This window comes from Eschrichtius robustus, chromosome 16 (genome assembly GCF_028021215.1).
Source record: "Eschrichtius robustus isolate mEscRob2 chromosome 16, mEscRob2.pri, whole genome shotgun sequence".
NCBI classification, from domain to species: Eukaryota; Metazoa; Chordata; class Mammalia; order Artiodactyla; family Eschrichtiidae; genus Eschrichtius; species Eschrichtius robustus.
Genome location: NC_090839.1, coordinates 10,262,457 through 10,279,504, shown reverse-complemented (window position 1 = coordinate 10,279,504; position 17,048 = coordinate 10,262,457).

Below are 17,048 nucleotides of genomic sequence, written 5' to 3'. Positions count from 1 at the left end.
TTTGAAGATGAGGAAACTGAGGTTTAAGGATGTGAAATAACTTAATTAGGAAGTGGATGAGCTCAATCCCTAAGCCCGATTTCAAAATTCTTTTATCACATCCCAATACTTGTCGTTCAGTGGTAGCTGAATATGGACAAGATAGCTAAACAAGAAAAAATTGTGGTAAAAGAAAACATGTTAAATTAAGCCTGTCCTGAAAAATCCACAGTCTGTGGAAATAACTTCTACAGAGAAAGTCAAAGAGAAGTTTTCCCCAAAGGAAAACCTTCCATGAATATTATATTAAGAAAAGAAAGGCACAGTACACTTTTTGAATCTACTTCCAACTGATGAGCCAGGAGCTAGTAAGCTAGAGGTGAAGTAAGACCCTAGAACAAAGGGGGGGGGGGGGGGGCGGGCAGTAAATAGAGCATGGCAGGGCAGAAGGCCAGTCCCTAATCCACAGTAATTTTTTGGATGATTTAATATTCCCTAAGACCAAAAGACCTGGGTGTGATCAGAGTCAGGCGGGAAAAAAATATCATTGTAAAGGATGGTATTAAACTTTGTAATGCCTTTCGTTAGGTGACTGGGTTTATGTATAATCCAGTCCTTCTCACTGTTTGCCACAGGCAGAAATTGTTGGAAATCGACTTCTTGTTATATCTTTCCTCAAGCAGTCTATGAACATTGAGGCTTTACTGTGTCTAAGGGTATCTGGGATACATAATCCCATTTCAGCTTCATTAAAATCCTTTTTTATTCCCATTTCATCCATGGCAAAACAAACTCAAAGCTCCCATCAGCGCCTCGTGGGTACTAACAGTTGTATGCTGAATATATGAATTCAGGAACTTTCCAGTTAAGGGTATAGGTCTCTGTGGAACTCAGACCTTCCAACTCTGTCCACAAAATCCCACCTTTGCTCTGCAAGGAACTTTCTTCCCTTCTACTCTTTACCCCTCTTCACCTGCCCACTTCTACTAAGCCTCCAGTCTCAGTTCAAATGTTTCTTCCTAAAACCGGCTTTTTCTCATCCAAATTAGAACGGTCTCACCTATTAGTGTCGATCTTCTAGAAGCTGGTTCTTTCCTTTTATAGCATAGTTCAAAGTTTATAATTATAGATTGAATTGTCTATGTATTTATTACTTGTTTTTCACACTGCAGGCTCCACAAGGGCAGACACCTTCACCACTATGTCCTAAGCACTTAGCCACGGTAACAGAACACAGAAGTCACAATAAATGAACTTGGAGAATGACTTTGGAGACCTGAATATAAAATAGAGTATTAAGGGACTTCCCTTGTGGCTCAGTGGATAAGACTCCGCACTCCCAACTTCAGGGGGCCTGGGTTCGATCCCTGGTCAGGGAACTAGATCCCACATGCATGCCACAACTGAGAGTTCACATGCCTGCATGCCGCAACTAAGGAGCCCACGAGCTGCAACTGAGATCCAGCGCAACCAAATAAATAAATAAATATTTAAAATAAAATAAAATAGAGTATTAAAAGGCAATTACTGTTGGTGGAAATGTAAAATGGTGCAACTGTTGTGGAAAATAGTATGGCAGTTTCTTAAAAAAATTAAACGTAGAATTACGGTAGGATCCAGCATTTCCACTTCTGGATATACATCTGAAAGAACTGAAAGCAGGGACATGAAGAGATACTTGTTCACCCAAATTCATAGCAGCATTATTCACAAGAGCTAAAAGGTGAACATAACCCAAGAGTCCATCAACAAATGAATGGATAAACAAAATGTGGTGTATACATACAATGGAATATTATTCAGCCTTAAAAATGAAAGAAATTCTGGGACTTCCCTGGTGATGCAGTGGTTAAGACTCCACGCCCCCAATGCAGGGGGCCCGGGTTCGATACCTGGTCAGGAAACTAGATCCCACATACATGCTGCAACTAGGAATTCACATGCCTCAGGTAAGGAGTCAGCGAGCCACAGCTAAGACCTGGTGCAACCAAATAAATAAATAAATAAATAAATAAATATTTTTTTAAAAAATGAAAGAAACTCTGCCTTGCTACAGCCTGGATGAACCTTGAAGACATCATGCTAAGGGAAATAAGCCAGTCACAAAAAAGACAAATACTGTGTGATTCCACTTCTATGAGGTACCTAGAGAAGTCAAATTCATGGAGATAGAAATTAGAGGGGTGATTGCCAGGGGCTGGGTGGAGGGGGAAATGGGGAGTTACTGTTTAATGTGTATGGAGTTTCAGTTTTGCAAAATGGAAGGAGTTCTGGAGATTGCACAATAATGCGAATGTTCTTCATACCACTGAAGAGTTCACTTAAAGATGGTTAAACGGTGAAATTTTATGTTATGTGTATTTTACCACAATTGGGGAAAAAAGGCAATTACAAACTGATGGTTGCCTAACTATATACATTTATTAAAAATCACTGAAATGTACACCTATAATGGGTGAATTTTATGATATGTATAGCATATCTAATGAAGTTGTTTTTGGTCAGAAGAGCCTTCATCAAAAAGTCTACAAAGAATAAATTCTGGAGAGGGTGTGGAGAAAAGGGAACCCTCATACACTGTGGGTGAGAATGTAAATTGATACAGCCACTATGGAGAACAGTATGGAGGTTCCTTTAAAAACTAAAAATAGAACTACCATACGACCCAGCAATCCCACTACTGCGCATATACTCAGAGAAAACCATAATTCAAAAAGAGTCATGTACCACAATGTTCATTGCAGCTCTATTTACAATAGCCAGGACATGGAAGCAACCTAAGTGTCCATCGACAGATGAATGGATAAAGAAGATGTGGCACATATATACAATGGAATATTACTCAGCCATAAAAAGAAATGAAATTGAGTTATTTGTAGTGAGGTGGATGGACCTAGGGTCTGTCATACAGAGTGAAGTAAGTCAGAAAGAGAAAAACAAACACCGTATGCTAACACACATATATGGAATCTAAAAAAAAAAAACAAAACAATGGTCATGAAGAACCTGGGGCAAGACGGGAATAAAGACGCAGACCTACTAGAGAATGGACTTGAGGACATGGGGAGGGGGAAGGGACGAAGCTGGGACGAAGTGAGTGGCATGGACATATATATACTACAAAATGTAAAATAGATAGCTAGTGGGAAGCAGCCGCATAGCACAGGGAGATCAGCTCGGTGCTTTGTGACCAGCTAGGAGGGTGGGATAGGGAGGGTGGGAGGGAGGGAGACACAAGAGGGAAGAGATATGGGGATATATGTATATGTATAAGTGATTCACTTTGTTATAAAGCAGAAACTAACACACCATTGTAAAGCAATATACTCCAATAAAAATGTTAAAAAAAAAAAAAAAGAAGGCAATTAGGGGGAGTTCCCTGGTGGTCCAGTGGTTAGGACTCAGCAGCTTTCACTACCAGGGCCCAGGTTCAATCCCTGGTCGGGGGCCTAAGATCCCGCAAGCCACGCGGCCAAAAAAAAAAGGCAATTAGATATTTGGTTGTCCCTATAATTGAAAGGGCCATAATTACATGTGTGGTTTTTTTCCTATGTGGGATTCCCAGCATCTTCAGCTTGAAAAAACTGAAATGGCAAGGCTGGTGTCCGTAAATCATGTTCTGCCACTGCAAAAGTATTGCCCCTTTGGGTCTCTAATTATTCATGCCAGGAAATGGTCAAGTGGACCGATGTGGTAACCGCTGCTGCCTTAATTTGGGAAATACACAGTTTGGATTCGGGAAGTATAAAGAGTGGCTTTTTTCTCAACATGGACCAACCTCTTGGAGGCTCTGGACTCATCGATTTGATATCTGCCTGCCTCAAAGAGAAGGCTTTATATGTCTGGAAACAGCTGCTCAAATCTAGAGATTTAGAAGTTGAGCTAAAATTGCTTCAGAAATCATGCTTGTAATTCACTGGGAGTGCTTTCTTATGGGGCCAAACGTCCACTTTTCTGAGTGTCCTGGCCCAGAGCCCTTCTACTGGGATGATTAATAATTGCAAAGTCTGGCTAATTGCAATCATCACCACTTAACTGATGATACCGCCTCCTCGTTTTGATATCTCTCTGCTTGTTGCCATTTTATCACTCCCAAATTGGTACTGAACAATTTCTAGCTCCAATTAGTCTTCCCGGTTAATATATCCCCTGATATGTTGAAGCCCACAACTGTGTACTCAAAAAGAGAAAAAAAGTAAAACTATTCCAGCAAGTTCATTAAAACAGGAGTGAATTTCCAGAAATGAGAATTTCTCCTGCAGTTTCTTCAGCTGAAGAGGAGATGGACTAGGAATAAAGAAGTTGATGCGACTGGGTTTTTTTTGTCCCTCAGTCCCTTGCCGGGCTCACTGTGGTCCATGCACGCGGGTCTTTAGGTCAGTCTGGAGCACTCACACGCTGCAGAGAAGGTTGACTCTCTAAGTCCATGGCAGGGGTTCTCAGTGGGGGGCAATTTTACCTCCTCCCCCAACTGGGGACATTTGGCAACACAAGAGCGCTAGTTATATGCTAGGTAGAGGCCAGGATCATGCTAATACCCTACAATAGCCCAGGACAGCCCCGGACAACAAAGAACTATCTGACCCAAAATGTCAGTAGTGCCGAAGTTGAGAAACCAGGTCTATAGGTAACATGATTTCAAGGCCATATTAGCAACTACCTAATCCTTTTTTTTTTCCCCAATAGTAAAATACTTTCTAATAAAACTAAGTACTAAATCACAATCAAATCCTCTTATCTGGACTTCCCTGGTGGCACAGTTGTTAAGAATCTGTCTGCCAGGGCTGCCCTGGTGGCACAGGGGTTAAGAATCCCCCTGCCAATACAGGGGACACAGGTTCGAGCCCTGGTCCGGGAAGATCCCACATGCCACGGAGCAACTAAGCCCGTGTGCCACAACTACTAAGCCTGAGTTCTAGAGCCTGCGAGCCACAACTACTGAGCCTGTGTGCCACAACTGCTGAAGCCCGCGTGCCTAGAGCCCGTGCTCCGCAACAAGAGAAGCCACCGCAGTGAGAAGCCCGCTCACCACAATGAAGATCCAATGCAGCCAAAAATAAATAAATAAAACAAATAAATTTAAAAAAAGAGTCCGCCTGCCAGTACAGGGGACACGGGTTCGATCCCTGGTCTGGGAAGAGCCCACATGCCACGGAGCAACTAAGCCCGTGAGCCACAACTACTGAGCCTGAGCTCTAGAGCCTACGAGCCACAACTACTGAGCCCGTGTGCCTAGAACCCGTGCTCTGCAACAAGAGAAGCCACTGCAATGAGAAGCCCACGCACCGCAAGGAAGAGTAGTCCCCGCTCGCGGAAACTAGAGAAAGCATGTGCGCAGCAACAAAGACCCAACGCAGTCAAAAATAAATAAATAAATAAATAAATAAATAAAATTTTTTAAAAATCCTCTTATCTTCTATGGAGAACCAACTAGCGGTTACCAGTGGGGAGAGGGAAGGGGGGACGGGCAATAAAGGGGTAGGCATTAAGAGGTACAAACTATTATGTATAAAATAAGCTACAAGGATTGTAAATCAGCTATACTCCAATAAAAAATTTTTTACAAGCTACAAGGACATACTGTACAACACAGGGAATATAGTCAATATTTTATAATAACTATAAATGGAGTATAACATTTAAAAATTGTGAATCACTACATTGTACACCTGTAACTTGTATAATATTGTACATCAGCTATATTTCAATTAAAAAAAAATCCTCTTGGCTTCTCCAGGGGAACCTTGTTAACCTCCCCCGACTAAATCAAAGCCCTGCATTCTGGCCTTTTCTCTCAAAGATTATACAATCTTATATTCACTCCTTGGGATGATTTGAGTAATTTTTCTGCTTCTTCTGCAGATGAGAGAAAGATAACATTTGAGTGAATTTTCTTCTGATCTTGCTTCCATGAATATCATAACTTTTACAGAGTTGAGATCCATTTGAAAATACATCTTGGCATTCTGTTTCTTTCACTTGAACAGTATATCATCAGCCTTTTCTACCTCACTAAAAACAAATCTTTGTCAATGTGTTTTATCATGTAATTTTTTCACTCGTGGATGAACCTTTAATCTAGTTAACCAATCCCTGTTATATATTTGAGTTGTCTTTATTATAGAGAATAAAGTCCGTGAACTTTCTGTTCACACAGCTCTGTCCAAATTTTGGATTTCTTTTCTTAAGACCTCGTATCCTGAGTCTCTCTGCAATGAATGTTGGTGTTTCACAAATTCACAACCCTTCAAGAGCTTTTGAAAATACTCTCTTATTCCTTTGTGGGCTCTTGTGCAAGACATGAGCCTGGGTAACGTGAGTGATCAAGCTAAAAGGGTAAAACCATAAACATGCTTATCGGGACATTCACATATTTCGTAACTGGACCGGAGAAATGTATAGATTTTCAAAAACAAGTTGAAGGTTCAATTGATTGAACAATTTTTCTGCTAAAAACGCTTTCCACTGCATTCCCTTTTGTAGCAGTTGTGATTCATTCTTTAAACATTTCTGTACTGGCCCCTGCAACCTTTCCTAAAAGTTTTCTCTTCTTTCTTTTTTTGATTACCTACCAGACACACATCCTGCCTCCTCCTTCCAAAAAATACCTATTCTGAACTTGTCTTTAAAAAAATATCACCGAGGAGGCACTTCTGTCCATTTGCCACAAGCGTTCTTTATTATAACAAACCTTTAAGAGCTAAAAGCCCAGCACACAGGAAAGTTTACTGTCATAAATATCTATCTGTCATTGCAATATAAATTATAATTGAAAATAAACTTTTCAGAGAACTCTGCCCAACACGCAAAAAGTGAGCCAGTGAGAGCGAGGCAATTAAGAATGTTAATTGGCACAGAGAGAAAAGCAAAGGACAGTCATTGTTAAGATAACTGGTCTATAAACACCTAAATGGATTTTGTGAAGGGGAAAAAAGAAAGGACCATCTTTTGACCATGAAAGGGAATATAAAATGTCCCTTTCTTTGTTTTAATGTGCGGAGAGATTTTGACTTCTTTTCTCAGCTCCGACTCCCAAATAAACAAATGACTTAGCTCTGGTCTGGTTACAGAGACTGAGATGAGGCACCTAAATGGAGGGAAAGAGGCAAAAGCAAAGAGAGCAGACAAGAGTAGAAAGAAGCAAAGGTTGAAGAAGAAAAATAGGAGGGAGAGGGAGGGGAAGGGGTGATAAGCGTAGGGGAATAAATACAGACACCAAAAGAGAAGGAATAAAACTCCTGAGAAACAGAACAAGAGTTAAGCACAGGGAAGAACAAGAAAGTTTTCATCTATTTTTCACCCTTCAGGTGATCTGAAACTTGTTGTTTTGTTTGTTTTTGTTTTGTTTTGGGGGTGTTTTTTGTTTGTGTGTTTTTGTTTTTTTTTCCGGCTCTGCCGTGGAGCTTGCAGGAGCTTAGTTCCCTGACCAGGGATCGAACCCAGGCCCCCAGCAGTGAAAGCGACGAGTCCTAACCACTGGACCACCAGGGAATTCCCTGAAAGTTCATTTCTTAAACTGGGCAGCGTGGACAAGCCAGGGTGTGGGTCCTGCCTTTGTAATTTCCCTCCAGCCTGTCTCAGTCTCTCCAGACCTTGTTTCCTTCCCTAGTAAATGGGGAGACTATTCTCTATTTGTGGCATTGCCCCGAAAATTAGAAATGATTGTCGTAAAGCCTCTGGCTTAAACTGGTGTTCAGGAAACATGTATCATTATCATACATATTTTTTCAGGCTCCAGCAGGAATATTTATCTAAGGTTTTTAATCTCATAATATTAAGTAGACCTGCAACATACATGATAGTTTTGGGGCCAGAGTTATTTTATTTACTTGGCCATTCATTCATTCAACAAAGAATTATTTTGTCCACTAGGTACCAGGCCTTGGGCTGGGTGCTGAGGATTTTAGGATGAAAAAACTCAAGTGGTCACAGTCTAAAATGGGCAAAAGGGAATTCCCTGGCTGTCTAGTGGTTACGACTCCGTGCTTTCACTGCCGAGGGCCCGGGTTCAGTCACTGGTGTGGGAACTAAGATCCCATGAGCCAAGAGGTGTGGCCAAAAAAAAAAAAGGCAAAAAAATGCTAATGTCAACACTATTGGGTCATGCAAAAATGGTGGTCTAGGGTACATGCACTCTGCCTAGAGTGGGGCTGGGATGGGATGAAGTCGTGAAAGGCATAAGTCACCTTGCAAACTAGTCACTCCGTGACAGAAGGGGCCCTGGTCACCTCACTCGCCATTTCGTAAACAAATACCTTTAATATGTGTCAGCTAGAAGTGAATGCTATGAAGACAGTGAAAGCAACAGAGAACGTCAGAGGATGCTTTTTTTGTGGAGTAATGAGGAAAGACCTCACTGATAAGAAGACATGTGAGCGGAGACATGAAGGAAATGAGAGCCACGCTGATATCTGTGGGAAGGGCATTCCAGGCAGAGGTAACAGACAGTACAAAGGCCCTGAGGCAGGAATGTGTTTGACATGTTTGGAGAACTTGAAAAAGGCCACTGGGGCTGGAGTGGAGTGAGTGAGAGGTAATGGGGGGACAAGCACATGTATGGCCTTAGAGATCGTGACTCTAATTTTGGTTTTTGTTTTTTTTTTTTTTCAATTAAAAAAAAATTGTGATAAAATACATATAAGATAAAATTTAGCATCTTAATAATTTAAAATTATACAGGTCAGTGGTATTAAATGCATTCACATTATTATGCAAACACCACTACCATCTGTCTCCATCACTCTTTTCATCTTGCAAAACCGAAACTCTGTACCCATTAAACAGCAACTCCCCACTTCTCTCTCACCCCAGGCCCTGGCAACCACCACTCTACTTTCTGTCTGTGAATCTGACTACTCTGAGTGCTTCATACAAGAGGAATCATACAGGGACTTCCCTGGTGGCGCAGTGGTTAAGAATCCACTTGCCAATGAAGGGAACACAGGCTCAATCCCTGGTCTGGGAAGATCCCACATGCCATGGAGCAACTAAGCCCATGAGCCACAACTACTGAGCGTGCGTGCCACAACTACTGAAGCCCGAGTGCCTAGAGCCCGTGCTCCACAAGAGAAGCCATCGCAATGAGAAGCCCGCGCACCACAAGGAAGAGTAGCCCCTGATCGCCTCATGTAGAGAAAGCCTGCGCGCAGCAACGAAGATCCAACGCAGCCAAAAATAAATAAGTAAATAAATAAAAAGAGGAATCATACAGTATTTGTCTTTTTGTGACTGCCTTATTTCAATTAGCATAATATCCTCAGGTTCATCCATGGTGTGGCAAGTATCAGAATTTCTTTCATTTTTAAGGGAATAATATTCCTTTGTATGTATATACCACATTTGGCTTATAGCTTTATCCATCAGTAAACACTTGGGTTGCTTCCACCTTTTAGCTATTGTGAATAATGTTGCTATGAATACGAGTATAGAAATATCTCTTCAAGACCTGGCTTTTAATTCTTTGGGGTATATATATATACCCAGAAGTGGAACTGCTGGATCATATGATAATTCCATTTTTATTTGTATTTTTTTATTTTTTTTAATTTTTATTTTATATTGAAGTATAGTTGATTTACAATGTTGTTTTTGTTTCAGGTTTACAGCAAAGTGATTTAGTTACACATATCTATTCTTTTTCAGATCCTTTTCCCATATGGGTTATTACCAAGTATTGAGTAGAATTCCCTGTGCTATACAGTAAGTCCTTGTTGATTATCTATTTTATATATAGTAGTGTGTATAATTCTATTTTTTTTATTTATTATTTTTATTTTTGGCTGTGTTGGGTCTTCGTTTCTGTGCGAGGGCTTTCTCCAGTTGCGGCGAGTGGGGGCCACTCTTCATCGCGGTGCGCGGGCCTCTCACTATCGCGGCCTCTCTTGTTGCGGAGCAGAGGCTCCAGACGCTCAGGCTCAGTAGTTGTGGCTCACGGGCCCAGTTGCTCCGCGGCATGTGGGATCTTCCCAGACCAGGGCTCGAACCCGTGTCCCGTGCATTGGCAGGCAGATTCTCAACCACTGCGCCACCAGGGAAGCCCCCTATAATTCTATTTTTAATTGTTTAAGAAACTGCCATACTATTTTCCTTTTTTTTTTTTTAAATTAATTTGTTTATTTTTGGCTGTGTTGGGTCTTGTTTGCTGCATGTGGGCTTTCTCTAGTTGCGGCGAGTGGGGGCTACTCTTCCTTGTGGTGCGCGGGCTTCTCATTGCGGTGGCTTCTCTAGTTGCGGAGCACAGGCTCTAGGTGCGTGGGCTTCAGTAGTTGTGGCACGTGGTCTCAGTAGTTGTGGCTCACGGGCTTAGTTGCTCTACGGCATGTGGGATCTTCCTGGACTAGGGCTCGAACCTGTGTCCCCTGCATTGGTAGGAGGATTCTTAACCACTGCGCCACCAGGGAAGTCCTGCCATACTATTTTCAACAACAGATGCACCATTTTATATTCCCACTGACAGTATACAATGGTTCCAATTTATCTGCATCCTCACTAACACTTGTTATTTTCTGGTTTTTGATACTAACCATTTAATGGGAGTGAGGTAGTGTCTCATTGTGGTTTTGATTAGCATTTCCCTAATGATTAGCGTGTTGAGTATATTTTTCTAGGTTTGTGTATATTATATATCTATCCCAAATAAATGCTGCTATGACCTCTTTTTTCCTTCCCACCATTTACTTTTTTATTTTCCCCCCTTCTATTTATTTTAAGTGTCATATCACAGTGGCACCTTACCAAATAGATACCCAAATAACTGCCAGGACATTTCAAAGTTGTAAAGAATAACTCAAAAAGGGTAACTAGTAGAATGTTTAAGAAAGTCTTAATTGTCCTGCACCAAAAACACGTAAGAGTCGAAATTTTTAGATAGGCTTCATCTTAATATGACTGCTAAGACAATCACAGTAAAACAGCCCTCCCTTTTTAAAAAGAACATTGCTTTTTGTCTAGTGAGATGCAAAGTCATTGGAAGGTTTCGAGCAGAGGAAGGACGTGACTTTCCTTAGGTTTTAGAAGGAGAACTCTGAATGCTGTGATGGACTGCACCTCGAGGGGAACGGGCAGTGGAGACTCTATAGCAATAGTCCGGGAGGGCAAAGATGAAGGGTTGGCTCAAGGTGGGAGAAATGTTTGGACAGGAATATATTGTGATTGTGTGGCTGATAGGACTTGCTGACAGACTGGATGTGGGTGGGAGAAAGAGAGGTCAAGGATGATTCTTAGCTTTTTAACCTGAGCACCTGGAAGAAAACAAGTGCCGTGTCCAGAAATAGGGAAGGCTGGGGGAAGTCAATATGGCTGTGGAGGCTTCATTACTCACTTGGGACTTGTTATGTTGGAGACACCAATTGTAGATTCAAGTGGAAACGTTAAAGCAGGAGTTGGAGAGACCAGTCTGGAGTCCAGGGGTGAGGCCCAGGAGACTGGAGACATCTGCATGGGTAAGATGGGATTTGAAGCCTTGGGACTGGTTGGGATCAACTAGGGAGTGAGGGGAGATAAGGGAGAAACAAGGGCAAAGGTGAGGCCTGGGGAACACTGGGGTTTAAAGGGGGGAAGGTGAGGAGGAACCTACAAAGGGGACCGAGAAGGGCCGTCATCTCCTGAATCAGAACCAAGACAGAGCCGTCCAGGAAGCCGAGAGAGGAAAGTCTTCATAATGGAGGGTGTAATCCACGGTCTGAACACAGGGCTGCTCTTTCAAGGCAGGCGGACCTGACTGCTGGTTCGGTTGGGTAGAGATGGCTAGTCAGCAGGAGAGACTCCACTGGGGCCATAGGGGCAAAAGCTGATGCGAAAGGGTTGAAAAGGAATGGGAGGAGGTAGTGAGTAGGACCAACACTTTTGAAGACGTTTCATGGTAAATAGGGGGAGGGAAGGGTGGAGTGGGGCAGGAAGGGGGGCTTCAGGGGGAATATGAGTTTAAGGGAGGTATTATAGCAGGTGTTGGATGACGGGAGCAAGGATTCAAGTGAAGAGGAGTTCTTGATAATGCAGGAGAGAAAAGGAGCAATTACCGAGCAGTGATCTTAAGAAGGTGGGGAGGGATGTGGTGTTGGCCTGTGATATGGTCCCATACAGTCCATCCATAACAGCAGAGAGGGAGAACATTTGGGCCCACATCAAGATAAGTGGGCTGATTTAGCTTGGGGGTGTGTGGAAGTCCTCCACCAACAAGAGTGCAGAAGGGGAGAGAGCGCTGAGTGTCAGAGGAGATAAAGGAGGGGTAGAACAGCCTTCCAGGAGAGATGGAGAATGAATGGGAGAGGGAAGTGCGGGGGGCCGCCCGGCCCCCGTTGCGGGTCATGCACGTAAGAGAAGCCAGTTCTCACGGTTGTGAGTTTTCCCCCAACCTTCTTCAGCTGTTTCCGTGCAGGTGCAGAATGGGCTAAGAGTTGGATTTCACCCAGAATGGGGTTTTAGCCCAGAAAGTCCACAAAGAAGGAAGAGAGCAGTGGCATCCCGGGTGAACATGAGGGGGGTATCATGATGGACCGTAGAGCCCAAGCCTCATAGGATGGGACAGGGGTGTAGAAGAGTGAAACAATGACGGTCAGTAAATGTGGAGGTTACAGGAAGGTCAAGGAAGGTCAAGGAATTGGTGGACTTGGGGTCCCCACGGGACTGAGCTAGAAAGGTACTGGGTCAGAGAGAGAGAGACGCTTGATATTGAGCTGGTGGAGGTGACGTTGCTATTGGAATCGAGGAGAGTCTGAGCCCGGGAGTGTGCACTGAGACGGGGTGTGGACAAGATCCCTCGTGGAGGGGTGGTCGAGGAAAGGAGCAGCTGGTAATCAAAAGGGTTATCTTCACAGAGATGGAAAATGTCAAGAATTATTACAGGTGAGCGAGATATTGAGTCTGGTAACAAAATCTTCAAAAGCTGAAGAGCAGGATCTCCAGGTCTGCAGAGGATGCAGCGAGAACAGGGGTGTGGACAGGAAAACCTGAATTCTGGGTCTCCAAGTGCTGAATGGTTTGAGGAGAAGAGAAGCAAAGAGCTCAGGTAGCCCAAGTCCAGGCTGGTAGACTTGGGTGTCACAGGGAAGAAGCCACCCCTTGAGAGAGCCGCAGGGGAAGCTGTGTCCACAGGGGAAAACCCAGGGTCAGTTGGAGCAAAATGATGGGGGGACATTCAGAGACAGGGGTGAGGATAAAGGAGACTTTGCCACGAGGGACCAGAGGGCCCTGGAGGAATGTTGGGGGTATTGAGGATGGGGCTGGAGATCGGGTCGAATAAGTACCTGGGTTTATGGAATTGGTTATTCAGGACCAGGCACTGTTTTAACCACTTTGCATGTACTTAATCATGTACCCTATGGGGTAATTACTATTACTATCAGACTAATTTTCCAGGTCAGCAGATTGAGGTACAGAAAGGTAAATGACTCAACCAAGGTCTCACAGGGTTAGGGCCAACTTTCAGAACTAAGCAACTTCCTCAGGACCATGTCAGCAAACCACAGCCCAAAGGCCAAATCCAGCCTGCCAATGGTTTTGCAGGACCTGCAAGCTAACAATGGGCTTTACAGAGGGAACCTTCACCATCTCGTGGAGGACAAGAAACATTTACTTTGAACTCCAATCAAGCAATGTTATTCTCCAAAAGAATTCCATTCTTCTCACTCACAAACCTATATTGAAAAATAAATTATAATCAAGTATTGTTATATCTGGAAGTTCATCAATTGAAATTTTGTTTTCTCTCTTGTGTAAGTATCTACATAATATCCTTAGTTTTGCCTCTTGGTCCGCAAAACCTAAAATGTTTCTATCTGGTCCTTTACAGAAAATGTTTGCCAAACTCTGTATTCTATTCCAATCTCTCTCAGGAGAGGAAATGCTCAATAAATGTCAAGTCATTATTGCTGATGTTATTTTTATCATCTTTGGCACCTAATTCATAGGACTGAAAACAACCTGGTTGTAAGTTATCTTGTGAGTGGTGTCACCCAAAAGGTATTAAAAAATAAATGTTAGCTATTGAATGAATGGGTGAATGAATGAATGAATGAGTGGTGGGAGGAGGGAAGGAGGCAAGAAGTGGGGGTGGGCATTGATAGCATCTTTCACCAAGACAGAGAGCATATCAAGACGGCGAGGGTCAGAAGCGGTGAGTTCAGTTTCAGAAACTTTATTGGAGGTGAGAGTCGATTAGGTCAGCATAAACCCAGGGAATGCTATTTGAATCTAAGCAAATCCACCATTGTCCTTGGTATCTGACCCCTGAGAGAAAATTCCATAGCTATGCAGAAAGCCCTGTATACCTCTGGGATATTTTTATAGGGAGTATAAAAGAACTGGGTGTGGTTGGGCAGATGGGGAGAAGATTCTGGAAGGCTGGACCTTTGAGAAGAGTTTATCAGGAAAGACCAGTATTTATCGGGTTCCAACTAAATTAAACACAATGTGCTGGGGCCTTTATGTAATTATCCTCACAATTCTGAGAAAGAGGTATTGTTATTCCCATTTTGCAGATGCAGAAACCGAGGATGGGAATAACTGTAACCTGTCTCAGGGCTCACATCTCGGAAGCAGCCAATTCAGGCTTTCTATCAGCTCCTCTGACCGCCAGTCACCCATTTGCTTCTTCATGCAACCCACGGGGCAGGCAAGGTTCTAGGCCCCAAGATTCAACAATGAAGGGCCAGCTTCTTGGAGCTCAGAGCCCAGTGGGGAAGACAGACAATAGGCACGTAACCAACACACAAACACATGCTGTGAAGGGTAAGATAATTAGAGAGTGACCAGAGATGGAGACCACAAGAGTTGGAAAGTTCATGGGTGACCACTCTGAGTCCAGAGCTGATGAGCTAAAGGAAGAATGTCCTAAAAACAGCAAGGGCCCTGAGGCGGGAATGAGCTCGGACAAGTTGAAGATCAGAAATGAGGCCGCCGTCCTTGGACAGTGCCCAACAGGAGAAAAGGTACTCCCGTTTTGTCAAAGGAAGTGCCCCCAGGTGGAGTGAGCTTCGTGTCAAGGTTTCAAGAAAGGCTGAAAGCTGGCTGGGACTGGTCTCCTTTGGGATGGATCTTTCTTTTATTATTTGTAATCATTTCTTCTATGCCATTTTTTCCCCTCCTCTTCTTTTTCTTTTGTGTTTTTTGGCCCTGAGGTCTCACTGGTTATAGAAGAATAATCCACGTTGAAATGAATTGCTCTGGGAATTCCCTGGCAGTCCAGTGGTTAGGACTCCGCCCTCTCACTGCCGAGGGCCCGGGTTTGATCCCTGGTGGGGGAATTAAGATCCCACAAGCCGTGCGGCACGGCAAAAAAATAATAATAATAAAAAATAAACGTCTTGAAATGAATTGCTCAGTTGTCAGGAAAACATAATATCTGCTTTTTTTTAAAAAATTGCCACATAGTTCCCAAGACTTGGAACACCATTATTTATGGAAATGAGGACCGTGGTGAAATTAAGGGCTCATAACCTCAGCCTTGTATTCAGGAGTTGGGTCTCTGGATGACTGAGCCTCCTGACCACGTATACCAAATTTGGTGCATTTTCCTGGCGAGAAGCTCTCCTGAGATTCTCAAAGGACCTTTGTGCCCCTCCCACTGTCCTACATCTAAACTCTCCATCAGGTTTTCTTTTTTTTTTTTTTTTTTAATTTTATTTATTTATTATTTTTGGCTGCGTTGGGTCTTCATTGCTGCACGCGGGCTTTCTCTAGTTGCGGCGAGAGGGGGCTACTCTTTGTTGCGGTGCGAGGGCTTCTCATTGCGGTGGCTTCTCTTGTTGTGGAGCACGGGCTCTAGGCACGCGGGCTTCAGCAGTTGTGGCACGTGGGCTCAGTAGTTGTGGCTCGCGGGCTCTAGAGCGCAGGCTCAGTAGTCGCGGTGCATGGGCTTAGTTGCTCCGCGGCATGTGGGATCTTCCCGGACCAGGGCTTGAACCCGTGTCCCCTGCACTGGCAGGCGGATTGTTAACCACTGCGCCACCAGGGAAGCCCCTCCATCAGGGTTTCTTAAGCTTCACACTACTGACAACTTGGGGGTGGCTAATGCTTTGTCCGGGGGCTGCCCTTTGCATTATGGGATGTTCAGCAGCATCCCAGGACTCTACTCACTAGAGGCCAGTAGCACCCCATCCCTTCAGTACAACAACCAAAAACATCTACAGACATTGCCGCGTGTCTGCTGGACAGGGGGAGCAGAACTGGCCCCTGGTTGAGACCCCCCGCTCTAGATGGCTCATGGGGATACTGAGGCATGAAATATGACAACAGCTGCCCGCCCTGATGCACGTCGGCCCTGTTGCCCTACAGCACTGTTCCCCTCCCCACTTTCAAGCAATTCTTCCTAAGCCACGGTCCTTCCCAGACGGCCCCTGACTCTGAGACTAACGACGCTTACCTTGACCCAACCGAAAGAACTCTTCAAAGCATCCAAGGAGATCCTGTACCTGCCACCAAACGTGCACTATGCGCTAACAGCACTCGAGGAATCATGATAAGTGTCATCGTCACCACAAAGAGAAGCTATTTTAATAAACACTTGTAAAATACTGATCCCATCAATCAATATTTTAGACGGAACTCTTCTTAAGTGTGGGGCAGATTACACACTCTGTATCTCATCATTCTCCTTGTACCACTACAACTTTATACTTGCTCAGCAGCTATTTCCTGAATACCTGCTCTGTGCCAAGCCCTGAGGTCCACAGGGCAACCCAGCAGTGAGTGGCACCCCCATCACTTGCTGTCTTTATTTACCCTGCTCTGTTGTTTTCATAGCAGAAAACTTTCATACCAGACACTGTATTCTTTGCATATTTATTTGTCTCGTCCACTAGAAAGAAGCTGGGATTTTGGACGGGTTCTTTCACTTCTAAATCCCAGCCTTTAGAACAGGGCTTGGCTCACAGCAGGGATCTTTTGGGAGAAGTCTGTTGAACCTTAAAAGAGAAATCTGGGGTGGAGATAGAACTTGGGGAGACACCGGTTAATAGGTGGTTTAGAAACTGCAGGAGCAGATGACCCCTGGGGAGAGAGTGTTCAGTAAGAGGTGACAAGGTCCTTGGGGCTTTCGATGTGGTCCCAGAAAGGAGGCGGAGCCCAGAGGG